Source organism: Harpia harpyja, chromosome 5 (assembly GCF_026419915.1).
Source record: "Harpia harpyja isolate bHarHar1 chromosome 5, bHarHar1 primary haplotype, whole genome shotgun sequence".
NCBI classification, from domain to species: domain Eukaryota; kingdom Metazoa; phylum Chordata; class Aves; order Accipitriformes; family Accipitridae; genus Harpia; species Harpia harpyja.
The window spans coordinates 22,730,510-22,757,444 of NC_068944.1; the positions used below are offsets into that span (position 1 = coordinate 22,730,510).

Sequence of the window (26,935 nt, forward strand, 5' to 3'; positions counted from 1 at the left end):
GAGTGGCATAGAGCAGCCTCAGCGGTCCCAAGAAGGCACTGTCTGTAGGCTGCTATGTAAGCGGAGGAGTTGTATGCTACTTTCTCCATTAATGAACCAGAACAACCTAGGCCACTCTAGCTTCCTGAGCAAGTGTCTCCTGAGTATTAACAGTTCCTTTTTATCTGCTAAATGGATAAATCAAGTTATGCAGAAACATGAATATCACAGAACCCCGCAGCATGCCCCCACAGTACATGTATCTTCTCTTGCAATGTGTCATTTGCATACTTTATACTATTGCTTTTAATCAGGTCTTATGGGAAGATGAAATAAAAATATAGGATGCCTTTTGTTAGTGTAATTTATCTACATAAAAGAATAAAATTTGAGCAGGTTTTCACAAAGAAAAGGAAATAAATTTGACAGCCGTTTCTCTTATTTTACGAATTCTCTGGCCTTAATAAAAGCAAGCGGACTTCATCGTGAATGATTTCTAAGTGCTGAGTGTGAAGTCAACATGAGCTTCATCAGCAGCTGATGTTCTTGCTAGATGCCACTCATACTTGATTGCAAGTATCACAAGTAAAAATCTGATAATTTATCATTCTGAGTCTAATCCATTGATTATTTATTTCATTGATAAAAATAGTCCTGAGACTAAATTCTATCATCAGCTTTGTTATGGCACAAAAATCTTGATTTAGCATGAGGATAAAGCTGCAGAGCAGCTTGGGAGAATGTGTTTGTTTACCTTTTCCACCTTTATTACCTTGGTGAGTGATATCAAGCATAGCTGAGAGCTCAAATAAAATAAAAGCTTTCTAGACTTCTTCTTGCAGGTGCCTTTTCCATTTCCTGCTAAGTCTCTCGCTCATCTCAGTTTCCAAATGGCACCAGGAGCTGGTGCCACTGCAGATTCCACAGAACATCTCCTGTGAGGAACAAAGGGCTTGGTCTTCTGCTTCAGCTGAGTGAGCCCCTGAACACTGATGCTTCGAACTTTAAGAAAGCTCTCTTATATGATTGACTATACAGCATTATATAATCTCCATTAGATAGGTCTTCTCACTGCTGCTGTATTCAGGGTGCATTATTCTCACTCCAGAAGAGCTCTCCTGTCTTCAGTTGCTTTGCCAGTCTTTCCAGCTTGATGGTTGCGATTTTGATTACAGTTTATACCTCGTTTAACCTGACTGTCCTGAATATCTTCCAACAAGCAATGGCTTATTTTTCATGATGTTTTCTTCCTTAATCACCATGTCACTCTTTGCTAGACAGAATTGTCTTTCAGATTTACATTTTCAGTCTTTGACTTCCATCTGTAAGGTCTGAAGATCTGTGAGGAGGAAATGTAACTCCCCTCCTTCCTGTCATAAATCTGTGATACTGTATACCAGTACACCAGTGGATCTTTCATTTTAAGTATAAAGCTTTACTTTGCCTGTTTTCTGTCTATAAACTTTTAACTAAAGGAGTTAGGGGATGAGGAGAAGGAAAAGGAAAGGAGTTGAAAGAAGTAATGAATAAGATGTGGCTGAGTGTGTTTTAGCAGAGTGCAGATATATCTAGAAAGACGTCATCACTGCCAACATCTGTTGGTAATGTGAAGGCGAGAATATCTACATGATGGCCTCAGCTGGGATGGATCAGTGCATGAACTTTATGTTCAGAGCCAGGTGATTTTCTTCAAGCAGTGGCTAGCATCTGAGCCAAGGAGGGATTTTTACAGCTCATGTCAAAGGAAATCTGTTTTATGTCTCTGTTTTATGAGAAGCACTAGTTTGTAGTAATATTTATCATCATTTTGGCAACTTCTTGGTGGTAATTCTATCAACTTGCTTGTTTTGGGAAGCCCAGCTCAGTGAAGTAATAAATAAAATGGACAGTGTTGTGACATAGGCTAGCAGGATAATAGGAAGGTGTCTCTTTGAATTCCTTTCATATTGACAGTGCCTCATTTCCAGTCTTGTGCAAATAATGAGAAAAAATTAGTAATGGCAGTCATTTTTCATAATGGAATGGACCTTATAAAGATATTAGGAACCATAGGCGCTTGTGTTCCTGCCAGGACAGGGTCCCTACTTTGTTACCCAGGCACACCTAGCTCTTCACTTTTCTTTTTCAAGGATAGCTGTTTTACTTTTATATGGTTTTGAAAATACAGGGAGAATTACTTTGCAATGACTAGTTGATTACAGTGAAGAGAGAATAGTGGCTCTTAGTTGCTAAACAGAAAACCAGTTTGGATGAAGAGTATGAGCTTGAAGTAGTCTGCTTGTATTTAGAGCAATAGTAATAACAGTAGAAATTATTAGATAGAAAAGTGTAAAAATCAAATATTTTCTAATATTGTTTAATTCTCTAAGGCAGTAAAATAACTCATTTCTAGCACTAAGGGAAATATTTTACCCTTTTAAAAACATTACAGACTGTCTTATTTGCTGTAGGTTTTAAATTCTTCTGATTTAAAGGTAGTGTCACTGCTGTAGGTTAGCAGTGCGCTACATCCCTTTAAACTGCACAAGCGTTCTTAACAGTCAGAGATTGTGTATTTGTGTTGTACATGTAAGCAGGAACTGTTCTGCCTGATCGGGAGTGCAAGCGAGTTCAGCTGTCTTCAGTGCATTTTGAAGAATTCCATAAAACAACGCCAAAACAAAGAAACTTTGTATTGACTGATACACAGGTTGGTAGCAGGACTGTCCATCAGCAGAACTTAACTCTCATGTCCTAAATACAGAATGATATGAAGAAATTAATTAGGTAGTTCATAGGCCCCCTCCTGATCAATTGTCTATCTGTAACTAGAATTTGCTCCTTACAGACATACCCTAGCAAGAACTTATGCTGCCAAGTTTTCACAGATAAAAAGGAAGCTACATAAAATGCAAAGAATACTGATGTGCCCAACTGCAGTAAACACTTGGTCTGTGTTACTATTCCCCATGTGAATAAAATAGGTGAATAGTACTGGGGTAAAATTCACCCTGTCTCCCAGTGCGGTGATGGAAAGTGTACCTAATATTTCCTCTAAAATGAAATATGCTCCATAGGGTGTTTCATTGGAATATGAGTTAGTATCCATATTATGTTTTTAGAATCCATATTTCTTAAATGTCTGTGTAATTTAACATATTTTTTTTCATTTAAGAAGAGATAAGAAACCCCCACAATTTGCAATTGAAAGAATATATACAGCAAACCTAATAAAAGCAAAACCAAACAAATAGCATGGACATAAAAGCTCGAGTAGTCAGCTTTACACCTGTCACCTCACTATCGACCCATTAAGTCCTTGTACACAAGCATTCAGCGTGCAGTGCTCACTTACTCATCCACAGCAGAGAGGTGATCTGGGAGGGATGTGAATGGCTTCACACTTGCCCGTGTACTCACTAGTGCAGCAGAGCTAGCGAGGCTGGAGACTGTTTTGCTGCAGCTGTCAGCAGCAAATTTCTATCCTCCTGTGCACAAAGGAATTGTGGCTTGTCTTCTGAGTGTTGAAGCAATGCTGTTATCCCTTGCTAATACAGGCTATGTCCCTGGAATACAGTCTGGTGTGGAGCAGTCAGCAGGGGAATATGAGAAATAAGTGTTCGGATATGTACATCAGAACTGAGAAGAGCAGTTTAGTGGGACCAGGATGACGGACACTTGAGAAATGTGCGAGTTGTACTGATAACATGAATTAGCCATTTATCATCCATTAACACATACTTATTTAGATGATCCATTTTTAAAGTAAAAGCCTCACATCTTATGTAAATATGTTATTAGATTTCAAGAACCTGTTGGAAAGGGTCCTAATTCTGTCTTTCTGTATCTAGCCAAATCTACTTTGACAAATCCAAACAACCTGCTATGTCTTTAGCATGCCCTGCCAGAAAAGCAAACAAACCCAGGACAGAATAAAATAAGGTGATTTCATCCTGCTAATAGGGTATGACAGCACACTAAGGCATGGACTTCACATGGCTCAGTGAAACAGAGGATAGGCTCGCTCATGGTAGCCCTTTTGTTAGCAGGCTTTCATAGGATGTGAGACGGGACTGGGTAATTAATATGATCTCCTGTCTCCGTATGTTGTTGAATTTCATGTAGATACTCTTCAGCGAAATGACTTTATTCAAACAAAGTCATTTCCCTCCCTCAGAGACTAAACTTGGCGTTCAGAGAAGAGGAAGGATAAAGTATCTTCAGTGTGCAAAGCCACTGTGATGGTAGGGAATTAATTAAGACAAGCCTAGATGGTTCTAGCAGGCAGCTGAGGTCCTGTGCTGCAGAAGATGGCTGAGGAAGTACTAAAAAACTGAGAAAGTAGGAATGAATCTCTGCTGGTTTATACTCACTGAGGAGCTGACCAGAGATTAAATGATGAGATAAAACCGCAGAAGTTGGCATGACAGGTTTGCACAAATGTGAGCTGAGACTGGACTGGCGGACTATCTGGTTCCTAGGTGGGGGTTCTCCCATTTGGTAATTGTATTTTCGTTTCTTATTACAACTTGTGATACCTTGAAGAAAGAACCTGGATGACTACACCTGTGTGTTTTATGTGCTGAGACATTTTATAATGTTCTGAAGGAGTTCAGGCATGAAGTGTTTTGGTTTTGGTTGGGGGGGTCTCAAAAAATGAAGTTGTTCAAAAGATGTGTGTAGGTATAAGAAACAAGTGAATGAAGATAATGCAGAGAGTAAAAGAGTTCTTATTTTAACCAACAATTATGTTTTAACAATTTTCTTTTGTTACAGTCTTTGAATACAAAGTAAGCATAGACAAATACAAATGACTGTACAACGACTAGCAAAGACAGTATGTTGTGACTTTTAAATGTGGAAGTATCTTTGTGTTGTACATCTTTTTATTAGGTTTATAAATATGCGTGCACCTATTCTGATGCATAGAATTAGACTCAGAACTTTTAAATTAACTGTTCTTAATGTCTCCTATTTAGCGGGCTGGTTAAGTACTAAAGACAAAGTTTTAGCTTGATGGCAAATGATGAGTTCAGCAAGAACACGCTTATATAAGATACGCTAAAATTTGTATCTAAGCAGTATGAAATACATACGAATTAGCTGAATGTTAGTGCTCAAATAGTCACTTAATTAAATTGTGGTTACAGAGATACCCTGGCTGTAAATGCAGTCCATATTTAAAAGGTGTTGTTGGAGGACACTTGTAATTATTAAAAATATGCTGTACAAGGGGTAACATTTACCTTACTGATGGTTCTTATTCTTAAAATTCTTTTGAAATGAGCAAAGTTGTTCTGTACAGATTCAAATTTTTAAAAGTCAGTAGAATAATAAATATTACAGGATCCCTTTCTTCCTTCCTTCTTCATGAAACTAAACCAAGTAACATACCTGTTTCCCCTCAAACTCTTTGATTAGAATGAAACTTGTGCTCCATAGCATAAGGACTTTCTGTAGAAGCATTGAGGGAACCCTTAATTTTCAGATAGTAGGGAATTTGGCCATAAAGATTAAATCTTTTGAAATGGGTTACATAACTCACTGCAGGTGCAGAAATGGCTTGGCATACATGTTTAATGGTTTCACCTGTGGTGATGCTTGAGGGAAACCTCCAAGCCTTAATGCTGAACTCTAATTAGTGTAGACAAGATCACAACACTGGATTTCAAGGGAATGGAAGATCACCTGCAGACAAATTACCACTGAAGTAACATGACAGGTCTTGACAGTATGTTCAAATCATTTACAGAAAAAAATACATCCATCAACTCCAACGTTTTCTAATATTTTGGCTACCAAAACATTTTGCACCCAATAGGTAGCTAGACTTCCGGATAAGTATAGAAGTGGCACTGTAGCTGGAGGGTTTATGGTAATTCCATAAGCAGCAAAGTGTCTCTGCAAAGGAGAGATAAACAGCTAGTAATCCTCATAATTCCCCACTGATAGCCTATCCATCTCTGCTATAAATTAGAAAGCCCAGAGATTAGGAAGGCTAGGCAGGGTGTAGCTCACAGCATTAATCACAGTATTAGGACAGCGGTGTGCTCAAATTCTGTGTCCAACAGGCTGGTATTTCTCTCTAGGTTAAAGTGACATAATGTACTTTAGAATACATATTGATCAAACTGCCAACCTAATGCAGAGATGGTTTTACAGAAGACACTGTTATACACTACTTAAAACTAAGCTACCGACTGCAGACTTGGGAATAATGCATTAATTTTCACTATGAGGGTTGTAGCCATGATTTTGTAAGCTCTTCAAGTTTCCAAAGTAAGATTTTTTTTTTAATATGTGTTAAGCATTATTTAGATGGAATTACGGTCAGTTTGTCCTCAAACCTCTTGGTACTGGGAGTAGATCGTGCAAATACTTCGGATCTTTTGGAATCTGCATGTGGTCGTACAAGCTGCACTGGTAATGTAGTGATTGTCTGTGTGCAAATTCCTATTTAAACGTAAAATGTGAATGGGCATCTTTAAAAATTAGAAGTTAGTTCTCAGAAGCATATGGTTGAACTAAATACATTTCATCAGAAATTTTCTTGATAATAACATTTCATTCTGGTGGTAGTCAGACGGAGAATGAAGAACTGTGGTTTGGCCTCCATAATAGTATGGCATATATTCCAAATCCTATACAGCTTTTGATTTAAAATACTTAATCCCAAGAATGGATATTTTAGTCCTCTGCTTTTTATCAGATACATTCTATGTGTTCAGATCTCTGCTGCCTCATTTCAAAGTCCTTTTGAATATATTCACAATAATTGTACTCTGGGAATGTAATTGATGTATTATTGTCACTTCAGTCTTTCAGGGGTTCTAGTTCAATTGCTTGAGGAACCATTTTGAGAAACAGTAAGTCGTTTCCAAAATTGACAGTGCATCAGCAGACTTTTTATCCTTACATGCACAGTAGTAGTGTACAAGGCTTTTGAGACAGTGAAATTGTTTCCATCATCTTCTATGTTCTTGCTTTGGAGTAACAACAGCGTTTCCGGTTTTGCAGTCATGAGAAAGGCTAAAGGGGAATTTCTAGAGAAAGGAGTTTACTAACTACGATATGAAAAATGTCTGCACATCAAAGTGAGAAAAACACTTTAACGCACGTTCATAGGGAAAAAAAGAACAATGTATCTGAAAGGGCCAGAATTATAGGGAAAAAGGAAGATTTTATTTAAGTGTTTGAGGTATTGTGAAAGGACATGAATTGACATCTGACTGTTAAAAACTAATAGGAGACAGGAACAGGCATTGGCAAAAGAAGAACCATTTATTATCAGCACAGAGTAATTTAGACTCAGCAGATACTGAACGAAGTTGAAGATTCATGTAACTGCAAATAAATGTCTGCAAGATGACAGCATAAGACAGAAGACTGTCCCAGAGAGACATTCATGAAAAAGCAGTTAGAGCAAATACACCCTATAGGGTAAATATAAAGTTCACAACTGGGAACTGTGGAAGATGAAGCAAAACACCAAGCCGCAAAGTGCAGAAACTTCCAGAAAAGGTAAGACATGTATGTAAGACATCAATGGAAGCACGTTTTGCAAGACAGATCCAAAAGGGAACGTTAGCACTGGGTGACAACAAAGAAATACATCTTCAGTAGCATACAGAATGTCTTTGTATGCATCTAACTTCTGAAACATTTTCACAAAACTTTAAATGTGAGCATGTTAGTAATAATGGTCTGATCTACCTTTCCACCAGACAGATATTTGAGAAGAGCAATGGAGATTTTCAGGCAGCTTTTTTTATCATATTAATAGAGTCATCTACAGCATATCGGTCACCATAGTCTGTGTCTGGACAACAACCAGGAGAGTTTCTGGTGGGAAGGTGAACAAGGACCCTTGCATTTGTAGTAGTTGTTAAGCCTGAGCAAAGAGGGCCGCCTTAACTGAACGTGAAAGAAACTAAACCAAAGGTTGGTGTTGATGCTTTGAGCTGTTAGAAGAACTGGCAGAAACCATTAGGTAACAATCAAATTTCTATAAATACTTTTAGAAAGTGATATGCTTCAATCTGTATTATTTTCTAGCACACCCAGGAGAAGATTGTGTGCCTAATGGTTTCGTATCAGGAAGTAAAATTCTCACCTCCTTTACTTCCTCAGGGAAGCTCAACAGGTGTGGGAATACACTTTGGAAAGCTGTTCAGATCCCTCTTTCCCTTCCAAAGTACTCTTTGGAAAAAAAAATGTGGTATCATGTATGGCCGTTTCGGTGCAGGTAAGTGATCGTGGTATTTAGGCCTATGGATCTGAGGCATAAGAATTATATTCCAGTTGTATTTGTATGTCTGAAACAATACTGGAGTGCATGTGTAGATGATTTGTAGCTCCATTATATTCCAAATTATTCAGCATTGCATAGTCAAAGCAATGCTGCTGTTGGTTCCATGGTGTCCTCAGTTCTGAGCATTTTGACAAATTATATCAAAAGTCTTGTTCGAGATATTCTTGAGATGAGAAACACTAATGTAGTGACCATCTATAAAAAGTTTGGTTGATTTTATTGGCTCTATTTTGATATCACATAGGAATTCTGTGGTTAGAAAGAATGCAGGTTTTTTGGAGGGAGTTATTTGGTGGTTTTAACCATTAAACAGTCCTTTTCATTTTGTAATCTCTTGCCCTGCATTTTTCCAAGCTCAGCATAAAATAAAAAAAGGGTACTGTAGACATCATGCTCTGCCTGTGCAGTTTGTTTCCTTGACTAGGCAGCCACAGACTGTCCTGAACAAGACAGGGTCATTGGGAAAACGTGTCATCATGTAGTTGTAAAGAGTATTATAATGATCAACAGAGGGCACAGTAAGCTTACAGAAGCAACAGTATGGTGTGTCATACCTTTTCAGACCCTGTTTTACTAACCTCTCTGAAGTTATTTTGGGGAGTTCTAATAATTTATTAGTCTCAGTAAGCTCCGTGTTTGCTTTTGATTTATTTCTGATCCCTAAATTTGGGCCATTTGTTGCAGTGTAGCAGGGATGGATATATACATTGCTTTTTTGTTCGTGACAATATTGCCAGCTCATCTGCATGTTGTGTGTGCCTGCTTGAGGAACTTGTTGGCAATGATTCAGAGATCTTTGTCTAGCTATTCTCCACCAAAAAAATACCTTAGTATCTGAAGCTGAATCAGTTCTCTCTTTTGATTAGCCCTAAAAAAGTAGGAGAAAAAGGAGAGACTTAACTGATGAAACTTTCTGGAGTAGAGTTATAAACACTGGCTGAGCAGATGCTTATGCTGTCATGACTGGAAACAGAACTGATGAGACATTCCTTGTGCAGTTTGGTGCCTGAGCTACCAAGTCCTACCAAGACAGCTGTACTGCTTCCAGAGACTTCAACCATTGCATGTACAGTGCTGTGCCATGTGGATTTGTAGCTGAGGTAACTGCCCCGTTGTCTAATATAGACCCTGTCAGTTCTAGTTATAAATATCAATTTAATTTTCTGATAGCAGTGGTTAAGTTGAAAGGGATCATTTTTGGTGAGCTTAAGACATGTTGAGGATATCCAAATGTGGATACCAGTCTTGTAAACCTAGGAATGAAAATTCTTGTGTTAGTTCAAATGAAGATACAAACTTTTCATAAACTTTAAATACAATAAAGGCTATGTGACCTTTTATTTAACGGACCCTTTGAAAGCACAGCTGGAGAACACAGAGTTGACATTCACATTTACACTGAGCTGGAATACTATACCAGGTACTTAGCGAGATAGTTGGGCTGAATTATTCAGTGTAATATAGCTGCGGACTTCACTGTAACATAACTGCCATCAAGGGAGAGGAGGAAGTGTCACTAGGTAAGTGGTTAGTACTCGTATGCCAGGAATAAATAAATTGAGCACTTAAAAAGGTTTCAGAACATGTCAAAATCTGCAAACATTCATATTTGTAGCGTTATATGTCAGACTGTAGTTGCTAAAATGATGTATGTACATTGGGAAAGGTTATGTTACTTCTAAGGGGATATGATAGTGCCTGGCAGGGCCCGTGAAATGCCTGTGAAAAGGAATTGTGTGTATTCCTAAGGGCAACTGCATTAAATCTGGTGCTCAAAGTCATTAAAATAGTGAAAATCCCTTGCTAATCAGTCTGCTTACTGAGTACTTACTAACAGCTCTGTACCTATAATGGCATTTATTTTCTAGGAGAACTCAGTCAAGCAGTATAGGTCACATCCTGCTATTCATTTACATCAGAAGATAATGACAGTTTCAAAAGTGTTTCCAGTAACACTGTAGATATTTTTCAGGTTAACAGCTGGCAGTCTAAATCTTCTCTGTGTTGAGCTGCTTGCTTTGTTGTTATGTTCTATCGTCACATCCGGACTGTGAAGAGATCCTGCTGTGACTGGATTTTTATGCGTCATTTTTTGACTCCTTGTTGAAAGAGGCTATATTTTCTAAGTCACTGAGTCAGGTGCTTTATTAGCAGAATCCTGTTCAGAAAAGTGAGGGGTCATTCCTGTACTTCATGAAGTTTTTTTAGCTTTTCTGTTGCTCTCCCAGCGTGTTGTCAGTATGTTTGTCTTTCCCACCTTCTTCAGCAGTTCTCATTCACATAATTCCCTTGATGGCTCAGTTCCTTTCAGCCTCACACTGCTGAAAAGCTATTATATGTTGGTTTCATTTCACCTACTACCCTGAAAATAGAAAGTATTTTTGTCAGGTAGTGGCCCATAACGAATCTTGAAGGACAGTGTGGCTCTTTCTTGCAGAAGGGAAGCCAACACACCCAGTTTGCATCTTGGACAACACAGAACTCCACCCAATTTATCCCTTTATAACCAACATATGGAAAAGCAGGAAAACCAAGGTATACACACATTGCCCTATTGTCCAGAGGGGGAAAGCAATGATTTTCACTGAAATGCTTATTCTCTTCTTTCAATTCCTGTCAGCTGTTTGCCATATTGAATTTTACAAAATAAAGTGGAATTTTTTCAGGTCCTGGAAATCTCTTCTTATAGCTGAAAGTATTTTGATGCAGAAAAAAGAAGGGAAATGAGCATTTGAATAACAGTTGGTAATGTTTTGGGTTAATTTGGGGAATGTCTGATACTATACACATTAAAAAACCTTGAGACTGATTTCAGCTGAGACTTCATGTGTGACATTATGAGATTGGGGTGGGGGTAATCTTTGCCTTTGCTTCCTGGAAAAGCATCATGTTTTCTCTACCTCAGACCTTCATTTAGAGGTGAGAAATTGATAGTATTACATTGTATACTATTGTCATGGTTTAACCCCAGCTGGTAACTAAGCTCCAGGCAGCCGCTCAGTCACTCCCCACACACACAGTGGGATGGGGGAGAGAATTGGAAAAAAAAGTAACACTCGTGGGTTGAGATAAAAACAGTTTAATAGAACAGAAAGGAAGAAAATAATAATGATAATAATAACATGACAATAATAATAATATTAAAAGAATTTGAATATACAAAACAAGTGATGCACAATGCAGTTCCTCACCACTCACCAACTGATGCCCAGTTAGCTCCCGAGCAGAGACCCCCCCCAGGCCAACTCCCCCCAGTTTATATACTGGGCATGATGTCACATGGTATGGAATACCCCGTTGGCCAGTTTGGGTCAGCTGTCCTGGCTGTGTCCCCTCCCAAATTCTTGTGCCCCTCCAGCCTTTTCACTGGCTGGGCATGAGAAGCTGAAAAATCCTTGACTTTAGACTAAACATTACTTAGCAACAACTGAAAACATCAGTGTGTTATCAACATTCTTCTCATACTGAACCCAAAACATAACACTATACCAGCTACTATAAAGAAAATTAACTCTATGCCAGCTGAAACGAGAACAACTATTTTGTAGATTCTAAATTCCTTACAAACATACCATCTGCCAGTAAGTTTCAAGGCTTGGAAAAAAAGCAAAATGTAATAAAAGGTGGTCTGAAATGTAGAAGAGGTATCAAACAGAAAGAGTGCTTTAGGTCTTAAATATTCTAATTCAGCTGTGTGTGTTCTAAATTGTCATCGTAGTTCAGCTCAGAAAGGCTAATGCTCTAAGACTAGGCAAATGTCAGCCAGTGCTGAATTCTCAGGGCATAATTCTTCTCAGTATTGCAGATATGCAATATCTCCAGTAGTTACCGGAGAAGTCAAAAAAACGGCACATGTGAATCCAGAAGCAGAATTTGCCTTTAGTTGCAATGCTTCCTTTAGTCAATGTCATAGGTAGCATTGCACCTCAGGCAAGAAAATGTGACTGTTTAATGTTGGAGACAGATCTCATGCTTAAGCCCAGAATCTGAAGTATAACTGTTGTTTGTTTTTATTTTAGCAGGGAAAAAGAGCACTAATCCCAACTGGCAGTCCAAAAATAACCAGATTGGAGGGTGGAAGGAAAAAGAAGGAAAAGGGAAGAGAAAAATGGAGAGGTAAATTGTTATTCTATAGCCGTAGTTCCCTTGTAAGGAGGAACAGGGAGGCAGCATTTTATCAGCAGTATGTGGAAATACAGTGTTTCAGTGGTGTATGGTGACTCTGCAAACGAGGAGCAGAGGCACCACTGCTACACCGCAGCATTTGAAATGGTTAACGAGATATGTGGGAGATAAAGGGGGAGCACACCATCTCCAGTTCTCTTCTGGAGATATCACTATCTTGTGGTCAGTTGTCTCATAAATTTCCTTAAATACCTTCTGAATATTGGATTATTACTGTTTGTCGTCCGTTATTCACTATAAGGTTCTCTCTCACCATTTTTTTGGTAAGTCCTGGTCTCACATAAATAGTTCTAGTCTAGGTGGTTCAAGCATCAGGAAAGACTGATTCTTTGCAGTGAAAGACGGTGGTACAGCAGCAGATTGTTATTTGTCATTCCTCTTTCCTTGATCATCAGATTATTGGGTGTTGTGGATGCTGTGGGATAATGGCATGTTTAGGTCCTGATACGCTGATATTGTGCATTTTCTTCACATTTGTGCAAATGATAAACCTCAGCCGCAATGGAAGGAATGTTAATGAGTCCCGAGATTGATGGTCCCATTTTTTTTCTGATTCAGAAGTGAGCTGTGATATGACATTATTTGGAGACTGGAAATATGACGGGAGAAAAGTAGAAATTATGAGACTCTAAAAGTGTGCTGAATCGACTCTTGATGTCTACTGCTTTTTTCCTCATGAAAATAAATGTAAATGTTTTCTTCCTGAACATTTTAAAAATTCAATATTTTCTTCCTGGAAAGTACTGCTGCTAGGTATTACATAGGCTGGCTTTTTTAAGGTTTGAACGATAAATACAACACAGTGGGATATTTTAGCAGTAATGCATAATATTTCTTTATATTATTTTATTTTAATTCTATAGCTTTGGTTTATATTATATGTTTAGAACTTGGACCCTTTCTTCTAAATTTCGTATTACTGACTGCAGTAAAAGTTCCTAGTTTCCTCTGACCATTTTTCTCCCCTATGCTGTAAAAGAATAGATGGCAACATGTAATGATATTCCTTCAAAACCGAATGGTCTGGAGAAGGCTGAAATAACCCAGACTCCACTCAAAGACTGTAAATGCTGCCTCTTGTTTTATTGAGGAAGCAAATGCAGAGTCCTGTGTCTGGGCTGGGTTAACCCTGTGCAACAGCACAGACTGGGAGGCCAACTGGCTAGAAAGCAGTTTTGTAGCTGCTGGAGGTATTCACAGACAAGTTATGCATGAGTCTGCAGTGTGCCCTGGCAGCAAAGACAGGCAGTTGTGTCCCAGGCAATGTTAGCAAGTGTAACCAGCAGGTCCTTCCCCTCTGTTTGGTACTTGTGAGACATCAGGAGAACTACGACTGGTTTGGTGTTCCGCAGTAAAAGAAATACATTGACATGCTGGGTTGAGTCCAGCAGAGAGCCACCAAGATGGTCATGGGGCTGGAGTACATCTGAGGTTGTGCAAGGTGAGGCTGAGATAATTGGGTTGGTTCAGCGTTAAAAGGAGATGGATGATGGGAGGTCTTATTGCTGTCTTCAGGTACCTGGGGCATACAGAGGAAAAAAGGCCAAACCCTTCTCAGAGGTGTGTAGTGAAAGGACCAGAAGCCATAGACAAGATGAAACCCAGGAAATTCTTAGTAGGGGTGGGGGGAGACTACCAGGGGTAAAATCACTGGAGCAAATATCCCAAAAGGCTGTGGGATCTCAGTCCTTGGAGTTATGCAGAACTTGGCTGGACTTGCTTTGAGATGGGCGCTTGGACCAGATGAGCTCTGGAGATTGCTGCCAACTTACATGGTTTTGTGCATACTAGTGAAAGGACAAGAGGGAGATAAATTGGACTTCCAACAGGGCTATGTAGTATAGGAGGCATCTCCTTAGTTAGAATTGTATGAATGTTTGTGGGTTGGGTTTTGTTGGGTTTTTTTGCTGAAACACTTCTGGCTCTTACTTTTACCTTAACTTACTTGAGGAAGTTTCTATAGTTTCTCATTTTAAGATAAGTTTTGATTATTTGTGTGTTTGTCAGATTTGCAATCGTAACAGTAAATCTCCTTTCTTGTAATAACTCTAGCTACTGATAAGGACCTTAATGATCCAATGCCCCATTTCTTCGTAAGCTTTGATCAGTTAAGTAGGTGACAAAATCAATTTCTGAATTAATCTGTTTTGGGTTTAACTTGGATACTGTCTGTAAATAGTAGAGATGATTTACACTTAACCTGTGTCACAGTTTCTGCTTCAGGCTCTCAGCAAGCTCCAGCAGATAGGAAATGGATATGAAAGGCTATAGCAATATTTAGAAGGCTCTTTTCAGAACCATGATTCTAGAAACATTTTTTGCATGTAGTAATTTTTAAGTTCTGGCGGACAAGATAAAAAGCTATCAGTCTTCCAAACAGGTGAGAGCCAGTGTAATCCAGGCTCTGATGGCATTACTTTGAAAGAGGAATGCAAAAAGTACATTTTGTGTAGCTTTATTTTAAATCACTCACTTGCTTTGAACCCATTTGCAAGATGTTATTTACTCTCTGGAGGCTGCTTTCACGGACCTTCTTGAGAGCTGAAGTTGCTCAGCAGTTCACCTGCTTTGAGCCTATACAGATTGGGCAGCTGTCCAGCTAACAAAAAAATCTCCCAAGCAAGGATTGCCATGTACCAATGTGACTTATCCGACTCAGACGGTTTCTTTATTGCCACAGGTCAGTCATCTGCACATGTGAGTTTTGCACTTCCCTTTTAGGAGGGGCACTTGGCGTCTCTCCTGAGCTCAGCTGAGGACTGTTCATTCCTCCTGTAGTAGTCTCCTGGTATCCCTCTTTTCACAGGAGCCCTCGGAGCAAGGTGTGAGCTGCATGATGTATTCTGATAGAGGCAGCTCGTCCATTGATCCATTGACGCAGGAGCCGTTTGGCCCTGCTATGCCCCATCAGATCAGACTTTGTCCGTTTGTGCGCAGGTAAGATGCCAAGAAATACGTCGTCACTGCTGAACCAGCTTATCCCACTTGCAGCCTGTTCCCTTTGCAAGCGGTCTCTGGCAGGCAGGGCACCAGGAAAGAATGGCAGGGATTAGCCTAGCAGTGGCTGCCCTGCTCCCAGGGGGGAGAGTGCAGGAACCTGAGTGCACGTGTTGTGCAGTGCCCATGGTCTGGGCTCAACATGGTGTCTATGTCCACGCTTCCTACACCCCAGGCTTCTTGGGACCACGATTGCAGCTGTGTGCGTGGGTGGACGGGTGTCTGCAGAAGACGCAGTCACTTCACTAATGATGGCGTGGATAGGCTTTTTGTGTAGCTGGCGTAACTGTGTGACACAGCCTTGTCAGATGCTTAGGGCAGGAGTCAGGCACTGCACTCTATACTGCTTCACTATTTCGTACTCTTTTCCATTAAGTAGCAATGGAAAGTGCTTGTGGTTCTGTACCTGCTCCCACTAAAGTCTGTCAGTGGTGCTGGAAAAAGAGATAGCCCATTCACCAGCTTAGTATAATTTGGATTATCCTGAGAGGGGAAGAAAGAAAGAGAATTGAAAAAGTGAACTGAAATGAGGGAATGTCATACAAAAATAAATTATTTTTTTTATTTTATAGTCAGTACCTCATTCTCTCTTGGGTAAGTTAGAATTACAATTTTTAAATTGTAATTTAAAATTAAGCTAATATTAAGCTCATATATAATCAGTCCTTAAAAGTACATTAACTAGTATTACACTCAGAGAACTGCTAATGAATTGCCAGCTTCCTGAAATGTATATAGCTCCTATGAACTACACAGACTGCTGTAAAAGAATTGTGTCATTAGTTTGGCCAGCTGACAAGGCATATGGCAAACTCTGTTATGATGCCTGTTATCTGTAATGATAGCTGTTTGTGTAGCTGTGCTATTCACTGGGTGAGAGTAGAACAGGAGTGGAGCAGTTGCTACTAAGTGGAGCAAATGGCAAAAGGACAAAAAAAAAAAAAATTCAAGACCAGTGTTTTAGAAATGTGAGAAAAAGAAAAGCAGCGCAGTCACCCAGGGGAGTTTCTATAGCAGCAGTAATCTGAAACACCCAGGCACATTGCCAGGAGCTCCAGTAGGTTGTTAATCAAAACTTCCAAGTCTCTTGCCAGTCCAAGCCTCTCTCAGCATCAGAAGGGAAAACTGTCACATAATGATGTGATACTTAACTTCCATAAAGAAATTTTAAATATTTTTGGTGAGGAGTATTCTTGTCCTAAGCAGATTTTTTTCTTTTTCACCCTATAAAAATATCCTCCCCATTGGACTTTCAACTGAAGTAATGTATTTTTATACATTAATACATTTAATTTTTAATAAACATACAGGATACTTTCTGATACCCTAGAGAATATATTATCTTTTGTTGGCTGCAATCAGGTGTTCCAGCAGTAATATGCAAATGTTATAATTATTCCTAGGAATGGGGTAAGGTAGTATTGAGAAGAATAAACAGGTGTATGTGTAAAGCAGACACTTTAATTGCAATGTAAAATTTAAGTAAACTCTGTATAAGCACTCCAGTTATCTATATAGTTAACAATAATATATGGCTTTGCTTCAGGTACTGAATTAACTGAAAAATAATGTCAGCCACTTCCTGTTTGTAGAGGTAGTTGGTTTCTTAATATTATCACACAGTAGGCATTTTTCTCAGCTGATGCTGACAAATCCCATTATCTAGGAAATGTTTCTATTGCATAATCTTAGCAACGGTGAAGGCAGCAGTGATTTCAGTCTTTTCCATCTTAATTTTCTGGGTGATGGATTTTTCAGCTCACTCAGAGGAGGAGGAGAAGGCAGAAGGACATAAAAGGAAAGTGTGCTCTTTGGCATGGTTTTCCCTTTCTGCTGCTCGCCTGGCAAGCCCTCAGTGGTACTGGTGAGGATGCCAGTGAGAGACAGGAGGGAGGGCAGGAGGCAGCAGCAGTAGCTGCTGGCCATTCATACCGAGAGTGCTCCCCAGCACTTGCTGTTCGCTTCACTGATGGAGGGGTCAGCATTAATTTACGTACTCTGGCATGTTTTGAGGGGGAGTTCGCTGTTAAGGGAATGGCTGAGAGTACATGGGGATGCCGGTGAGCTTGCAGAGCTGTGTTTTTACAGGAGCTGTGCTGCCATAGAAACAGAGAGACTATACCTAAGCATTGACTTTCCATGTAAATAGCCATAATTGCCTTTGGCCTGCCTAAATCTTGGGAAAGAGAGAGATTTATGGGGCTCAGGAGAGAAATTCCCTCCTCCATGACCCTACTTCCCAAAAATACCATATGCCAACAGGATTCTTTTAAGGGAACTGTTAAGAGTATTAATGAAGCAAAGCATCCTGTGTTCTTTGTAGAATAACCCATGTCAGTTGATTTGGAGTAAAGCCTTCACCAGTATAGTTTTCACCCTGTCAAAATGGAGTAGAGGAATTTGATGTGGAAGTATAATTCTGTGTATTGCTTTATAGGTCTCAAATTTCATGTTATAGTTATTATTTAGCCCCTATATTTCTGCTTACCAGAATTCCAGATTTTGGCAGTAGAGTTGTTAATACCATAAAGATCCCTTTGTGACATGATAAATCAGTCTGTTATGGGCCAGAAGTCATACTTAATGGCCTTAGGCAAAATTGATGCAAAGTAATAAACCTAAGAAGCTGGTATGTATAAACTGAAATACTTTCAATCCAATAGGGACACTCTTTAACTCAGTAGTAGTTCAGCTTTAGTTCAGTTTGCTACATTTACACTATAGCTATGTAAGAAGTATATGGCTTGTCTTGGATCATTGGCTGGTTTAGAGTGCTGAAAGAACCTACATGCTTTAACACAAACACAGGAGGAATAACACTGAGGCTAACAACCTCAGATTTCCTTGAAAATGAAGCTTTACCCAAGGGTCAATAAATTAATTTCACTGTTTTGCCTATCTGACTCTCCTGAAAGGCACAGCTACACTTCTGTCAAACATGGGGTGGCTGTCGATGTAGGTAGGTGCAAGATGACATTAATCTAGTTATATAAAGTGACAGCTTTGAACATCATGAGTTTCAGCGCAGGCTGGAGATCCCGAGTGAATACTCAGAATAGTGAGTGGTCTTAAAAAGCCTGTGGCGGAGCGTGTTTGGCTATGAATGAGTGCAGTGCTCTTAGTAATTGCAAACAACATACATTTCCCCATTTGATTTGGACATTTTAGCAGTCAGAAAACTGGGCATCTAGTCTAAGCTATTGTCTGCGTGTGTTTTCTAGCCACTGGAAAAGTGATGATACATCTTGTCTTAACATGGCTAGATGAAATTACATGTGCTGAATATCACACTTAGAGTATTACTAGCCTGAGTATGCTTTTATGTACTGCAGTCCGTCACAGGCTCCCCACAAGTGGAGTGTGTCTTCCCGTCTTGCGCTCTTGCTTCAATAAAGATGATCAAAAGATCACTTTTTGAAAGAAAAAGGTAGAATTGGATTGTGATTTTGCATTCAGGACAGACTGCAAATTGTAATTTTAAACCCAAATCCATCCGTCATTTATGTAACAAGCAGTCTAAATCATGCTTGTGATACTGGCAGTCCACTTGTACAGCCATAAATTGTTCATCTGCTTCCTGCAAATATTTTGCGCTTTCTGAATTATAGTAAAATTATTTACTGTCTAGTTCTTTTTCATATGCTTATGTCGCACAAGCCACTTTGTTAAAAGTGGTACAGGCAAAGACTTGTTGAAAGGGTTTGAAAGCTAGAAACTATGTAAGAGAGTTCAGTCTTCTAGGTGATACTGGGTTGATCAATTTAAGAAGACCACTTCTCCACGGTGGTCTTCTTCATTTCCACTTCCTCATGAAAACAGAAAAAAAAATTTGTACAGAAGTCCAAAGTTTTTGGATTCTTTCCAGTGATTCCTGTCAGTGGTGTTTTTCTAGAAATCCAATTACAAAATTATTAGGAAGCTGTTCTAAAATCTTATCCCTGTAAAAGGATTCTTTCCTTTGCACCAACAGATTTTTTAATGATGAAAGTGCTTCATATTGGTCCTGTTTTAATAAAATGCACTAACCCCGTGAACTTTAAATGTGACTTAAATTGCTGCTTCTTTTTTTTTTTCTTTTTAATCTGGCAGAACTGATGGTTTGATTTTCAATTTTAAACAGCTGTTCCTTTTATGAGATGTGTAGTGAGTTACAAATGTAAATTTCATCTAGGAAAAGTACACGAATTTTCTACTGCAATTAGTCCCCTGGCGTTCTGCCCCAGAATGGGGATAGACAAGGACATACAGGCTGAAGGAGGAACATACCTTTGATATCAAACGTGGTTTGGTTTTAATGTCACAATTATTGCAGACCTTTGAATGATCAGATTTTAAGAGCAATCTTATATACACTGTGCCAGTGTTAAGAAGGAGGAGTGTGGGAAGGGCTGGAACATCACTGGGGATCAGTCACTTCTCTCACAGGTGTTTCCAGTTCTTCCATGAGGATGGTAGAAACAAATATGTCACCATAATCCTTGGCTATAGGAAAAACAAGTTTTTTTCTGAGACCCACATTTACAGTCATCACTGATTCCTATCATTGTGTTACACATTTCAGCTGGGCTCCTATTCCCATAATTTGTACTAACAAGAAAATGAGTCTCTTCTCTGAATCGCATTTAATATACCATTTCTGTTTTTCACATTCAGCCCACATGGTGCTATGTCTGAATAAAAGCAGATTGGCTTCCTTTTTTATTCAGACACTCTGGCTAACCCTTATATACATAAAAGAACTACATCAAAGTTACCACCCACTGAACATACACTTTTTTTTCATGAATTGGGTCCAACTCCTGTTTAAAGGAAGCTGTTTAAGGGATTGGGTAGCTTCTTTGCATGTTACGCAGATTCCTTCCCACTTTACAGATTCAGCAACAGCTATTGTTGGGAGCTAAAGAAGCCATTTTCCTACCAATTCAAGTGAAATATTAGTCCTGCTCCATAATAGGCTTAGTGAGTATTTACTGGATACTGAGGTAGTAAAGAACCACTAGAGATCTTGAGTGGAATATAAATAGATTACCTTTTATTGGGTCTCAATGAAAGGAAGCTAAGAAATATGCCAGATGTTTCATTATTAACATTCGGTATAATTCAATAGCAAAATAGGCTTTGATGGTGATCTTCAAAAGGGTTTTAATCATTACTGCCCTCAGATACAGAAAGTAAGCCTGAGCACTGGGGGTTTAGCCTGTGTTTCTCTTAACTATACTGGAAGGTTACCACTGTGATGTTGCACTGACATAATAGCAATAATTAAGATAGCACCAGTCATTTAAACATACTGGAATTTGGGGCTTTATTGTTACCACATGCTACACCCGGGTAATTCCTGAAGCACAGATGACAGACTAATGAACAATATTCACCTAAATCCCATTGAAATTAATTAAGTTGTATGATAGGACTGTAGATTTGTGCCCACATGATGCACATGAACAGCACAGAATGAAGGCAAACAAGTTGTGAAACCCCAGAGAAGGGCAACAAAGCTGGTGAGGGTCCTGCAGCACAAGTCTTATGAGGAGCAGCTGAGGGAACTGGGGGGTTGCTTAATCTGGAGGAAAGGAGGCTGAGGGGAGACCTTATCGCTCTCTACAACTACCTGAAAGGAGGTTGTAGTGAGGTGGGTGTTGGTCTCTTCTGTCGGGTGGTTGGTGATAGGACAAGAGGAAATGGCCTCAAGTTGCGCCAGGGGAGGTTTAGATTGGATATTAGAAAAAATTTCTTTACTGAAAAGGTTGTCAGGCATTGGAACAGGCTGCCCAGGGAAGTGGTGGAGTCACCATCCCTGGAGGTATTAAAAAGACGCGTAGATGTGGCATTTCAGGACATGGTTTAGTGGGCATGGTGGTGTTGGGTTGACAGTTGGACTCAATGATCTTAAAGGTCTTAATGATCTTTAGGTCTTAGAAACCTAAACGATTCTATGATTCTAAGTTTATGGTTCTGCTTTAGAGTGGTGCTCCCCTGCCACGTGCCAGGATAATGATGAGCACACAGGGTCTTGGGGATACCTATGGAGCCTGATTCCTTCACCAGCCCACTTTCATGGTTTGAATTTGCACACTTTGTTTTGCATTTTATTTGACATTACAGAAAGTTATGGTAATGTAAGCACCTGACAACTGTATTCCCTAGTTTGTATACAAAAGTTATTCTAAATGTGGTGGGGTTGGGAGGATGTGTGGAATATGAAGCAGGGTGGGGCAGGGGGAGAACAGTTTAATGCAGGAGCAAGTGACATTGAGAGAAAAGAATAATTTTATAGTAGAAAGTACACAGTAAGAGTTGCCAAACTTTTTGGCTCTTGAAGCCATGCTGCAAAGTGTTTGAGAGCCACAGCTTCCTGATGGATTCCCTATAGCTATCCAAAATAGGATCTTCTGCTATTCCTGCTGTAAGTCCCCACTCCCTCATTCCATATTTCTGTTTCTTCAACCAAATCCATGTCCTCCCACCTTCCAGCTGCTCTAACTCTGTATTGCCTGCCCTGCTTCTCATCCCTAATGTACAAGCTGTACTCATACCAGGTTGTGAATGCTCCTGAACTGCCTCCGCCTCTAAGCACTTCTCTTACAACCTGTACAACTCCTTGCACAGCTCCTTCAGCTCAGCATCTCTTACCTGCAAGAAGTTGGATGCTCGGAAGATGGACTTAGGGCTGCAGCTATAGCTATGCTTTGAATATGTGCAGCTTCTCTGCAGTCATAGCTAATCTCTGGCTATGAGATCTTGTGTGCTAGCCCAAGGTGCTCAGCCTGGTCCATGGTCTGCCATGCAGGCTCCTGGGATGGAGGGAGTCTGCGCTGTTTGTGCTATGACCCTGCTGTCAAAAGAGCTCTGGTAGAAAGGCACTCCTTGCAAGCTGTGCCCCAACACCATGCTCCCCACTTCTCGTGTTGCCTGATGTGCCTACAGTCAAGTGGTGGTGTGCCATGAAAGTTCTGCTTTGTATACAGAGTCTTTTGGGGGAAAACAAGGCAGAGAAGGAGTGGGGAGGGTAGCAGCTGGTGTCTGTGAACCACATTGGCTAGTAATCCAGCTGGTGGCTGGATTTCTTTTCAGTGTCGGCCAGTGACTTGGAGGTGGGCTCACTGCTGAAGTCATTAGGCCATCTGGTTTGCCTCATGGGTCATGTAAAAACATTTATCACCCACTGGGTTTTCTGATACATTTTATTTTTTTTTATGAAGATGCAAGCTAAACTGAACCAGTATATGTAACTGTTCATATAGTCAATTATACTACCTTTGCAGCTCTGACAGATACTATTTAAGATATAGCTTATGTTGTTATTTTTTAATCCATCTGTTTCAAGGGGTTAGGTAGGAAATATTTTCATGGGGCAGTTTGAGAATCTGATCCACAAAAACTTTATTTTTAAGTTTATGTGCTTTCTACCATATGTGCAATTTGCTCAGTGAGATTGCTTTTCCTTTAGTTATTTTCTGCTATATTGATACTGGTCATAGGAAAAGATTTTTTTTCTTTTGGTAAACAAAACTCTAAAAGTGACACTAAAAATGTCAGAGTGCATTCTTTTCTTCCTTCCCTTACCTCCCCATACACATGCTTTGCTATTGCTATTGCAGTGCCTCCTTCAATTCAACAAGTGGACCTCTTCCACTGCTCATGCCAGCATGTATTGCTTCGTGTGGGGTTAATGGTTCATGCTTACTGCTATTTTACTGCCTATTGCCAAGTCAACGTGAGGCTGTGCAGACTCTGTCTCTGCAGCTTCAGAATTTGAGCTCTATTGCCTGCTTCCAAATGTGTGTCTGCCTCTTGGAAGAGCAAAGTACTTCTGCCAGGATGACAAGATTTCATACACTGAGCCATCCAGATCATCTTACCATAATCTCACAACAATAAATCTTCCAAAGAAACATTCTCCTCTAGAAGTCCTGCTAATGTGTATGGTGTTTGCTGAGGAAAATGGTTTAGTGCTATGAATCATTTTATTAGAGTTATATCATTTTTCCACAAGGGAAACTCAGAGAATTATTCATCGATATGGAATAGCATGACATTAAATCCAGTTTCTTTTTTTTTACTGTTATCTTAAATTTCAATGTTTAAAAAAGTGGGTTTTTTCAGTATTTCTGTTCATTAAGTCATACTTGGAAGTGACTTAACTTTTCCATTCTGTGCCCTTTGTTTTTTTCCTTTTAGGCATTTTTACTATGGATAATGTCATATTTTAGTTCAACTTATTTATAGGATATTAATATGCTGGTGGTTACACAGCATTTTTTAAATCTCACTTTGGGCCACTCTAGTGACAAAGCTCAACAGCAAGTCATTTGGGAAGACATACTACTGGTGTGTTCTTGAAACCTCCAAAGTGAATTCACAGGTAGATTTGCTTTTTCACTTGTATTTCCTAAAACAGTACTTTAGAGCAAAGTAGTGTAGTGATTCACCACACACACAGTTTTTCGCTTTGTGTCATTTGATCAGGCAAGCTCATTTCACAGAAAGGCTTGATAAATAGTATCCAGTGCAGTGCTGATTAGCCTAATCATTGAGAGTTGGAGAAGTTCCAGCTGCAAGGGGTTTGTTTAGCAAATATATCTTACCCCAATGATGGCCAAGCAGATCCTGAACTATACACAAAAGGTCATTAGTCCATGGAACAGTACAAGTTGTTGTTTTTCAATAAATGATTGTTAATGGAACTGTATTTTGGAACCTAAAAAAATGGTATTTAAATTGGCCCTCATCCTTTATGAAAAAGAACTATTTCCATATCCTCAAATATTTAACAGTCTGTGACTCAGCCAATTATCATCTGAATCATTTTGTTTCATTTTGTATCCTCGAACTGTAAAACTTACAGAAAATTGTGCAATTTTAGAAGAAAAATACAAGAACTAATCTTAGAGGAAGTGCTTCTCTGTGGAACGTGACTCCTCAGTTTGTGCCCCGTTACATAAACTGTTTTCCTTAAGGATGCTCTGTTTCTTTTTTCAGCACACCTAAAAAATTACTTTCATGCATTATATCTTCTGAGGTGCTTGCCGATATTCAGGATACCATATTGTTTAGTGAACGTATTTTTGTTCTAGCTAAATTAGTAATTATTCACCAGATTTCTTTGTTCCATTTTTTCTAATCCATTTCTTTTCCTGGAGTCTGTAGGAGTATGAAAAAGGTGTCCCTTTCCTTTGCAATCACCATCATTGCATTGGCATCACTAAATTTCCATCAGTTTTTGTAACTGGAGTTCTGGCATGCTGTTATGGCTGTTAGAACAGGATTGATTCATATGCTTTTCTTTGGGGCTTTTCACATGCTTGTAAAAAGGCTTACCTCCTAGCATAGCCTGTTTATCCATTTTTTTAGCTGGTGCTAAACCAGTTGTATCTTGATTAAACCAATATCTGTATCTAAATCTGAAGTCTGAAAATAGAAGTGGAGGTTTTATTTAACTTGAGCTAAGAGCTAAGTGTCTAGTCAGAGCTAGTTGCTTAAAGGTGTCTCTATAGGCAGTGATGAGGAAAGGACATTCACAAAGTATGATTCCTCCCATTTTAAAGTACTTCCATAATTTAGAGGCTATAAAGATGCCGGTTTCTCTCCATTTTCTATTAAGGGAGCCCAGCTTGGACCAAATGCCAACTTCCAAGATTAATGATACCAATATAAGCTGGATTTCCACGTTTCTTTTGGGTGTGCAAGACTGAATTGTAGAGTATGTACCTGGGCATCACTGTCTGACCAAGAGTGGCATATTTTATTGCTTCTGTAGGGGAAGTAATGCAGATACGTTTAGAACAATTGCTTAATGGATGCAGTTTCAAAAGCAGCCTGATAAAGACATTGTCCTGTAAGTCTACTCTTGTGAATCATATCCACCTGCAGCCTTTTTTGACCCTATTGTTAAATGCCATTATCTGTAGTGAGAGGTGTAACTTGTTTAAACTTCTGGACACTGGCTGCAGTTTTTACTTTTTTCTCCACAATGCCTAGTGCATTTTTGGTATTGTGAAATAGTAACAGCAGCTGTTGGAGGTAGGATGATAGGGCTATCAGCACTGGCAATTGGTCAAAGATGCTTTTTCATTCTGTGCTGTGGAAACAAGTGCCTTCTGTCTCCTGCGTTGTAACAGGTTGTCTCTCTCCGCTACTGAATGAAATGTTCATGGCCCCACTCTGCACGTGGTTGGCAAACATTTACTTTAGGCAGGTGATTTGCCCCATTGAAATTGTTAGGTCTTCGGATGCTTAAAACTAACATTGCATGTAGAACTATTTGACAGACTGGTACCTAAATTAAAATTGCCCGGTTATGAATACGCAAGACTGTTTAGGAAACCTTTGCAAAATGGCTTGTTAAGTTACTTCATGTGTTATTTATTTCTGGTAGCTGCAGCCTATGTATCACTTACCTGTACAAAAGAGCTGCACGAAGGCAGCTTATTGAACAAAGAACTGGTATTTGATATGCTGTATGGTAGGTGTTGTCTTACTGTTGCCGGTCAGATGCAAAGAAAGATGGTTTTGGTACACTAGAGGCCAAGCAGTCTGAGAATGTTGGTTATCTCTTACCATAGCTGGAACTATGGTAAAAATTGTCTTACAACTGCTTACATCTTTTCCTCAGTAATTTCATTTTCTATGAACTTTAATGATTTAATTTCATTTACTATCATTAAAATATTTGGAAAACATTCTCTGGCTCTCTCATGTATGTGAAAATTCACATTCTTTTACCCGGTACCTAAACAAATTTTTTTGTGAAGAATATTTTAAATGTCTCACTTTGACTTCTTTATTTGTCCTGGCTATAAGAATCATATTTGCATAATTAGCATCAATTGTGTTTCTATATTTTCTTCAGTATTTGACATATATCAAATATGACCAATGAACAGTAGTTCTGTAAATAAATTTTTGTATAGTATTCCCACTTCAAAGCAAAGTTTAATGTTGATTTTATTATTTTCTTTATATTTTCTCTTTAAGTTGCAGTAGATTGTACCACATTTCTTAAAATTCTTGACCAAAGCATTTAAACCTATTTTTTTTTTGGTAATATTTAGTGTACATAGCTCCTTTCGTGCTTAGGCATGGAAGCATGATGTATTTTTTTCTGATCCGAATACATGAACTTCTTTGACATAATTGGTAGCTGCACAAGTATTTGAAGCTTAGACAGTTTTATTCATTTATAGATGTAACAGATGACTTTAGGTGACCTTGTCTGAATAAATGGATTTTGGAAATGCTTTATCAACTTAGTCCACTATGAAAATATGCACATAAATGTAAATATATATACAACCACAAAAATGGTGCACATACACAGAGAGATAATCATATATATCTACATATGTGCGTATATGCATAAATATAGAACATGCAAAAATCATTTGAAAATGGAAGAAAAAATCAGTTCAAAATCAGGAAAAAGCACATTTAAGGTGGCTTTAGGGACAGAGGGAGATCTTAAATGCTAAGAATATATGTCAT

General features: G+C 39.1%; 1 protein-coding gene across 4 annotated transcripts in view; it reads left to right on the forward strand.

Moving 5' to 3' along the window:
• DLGAP1 (DLG associated protein 1) overlaps positions 1-26,935 on the forward strand; it is a 429,128-nt gene that overhangs the window by 98,579 nt on the left and 303,614 nt on the right. For 2 of the 4 annotated variants that reach the window (XM_052788099.1, XM_052788102.1), the window contains one exon: positions 12,289-12,385. The exons of the other annotated variants lie outside the window; for them this stretch is intronic. The gene's annotated coding sequence lies outside the window, so the exon portion shown is untranslated. The remainder of the gene's footprint in view (positions 1-12,288; positions 12,386-26,935) is intronic. 4 annotated transcript variants of the gene reach the window in all.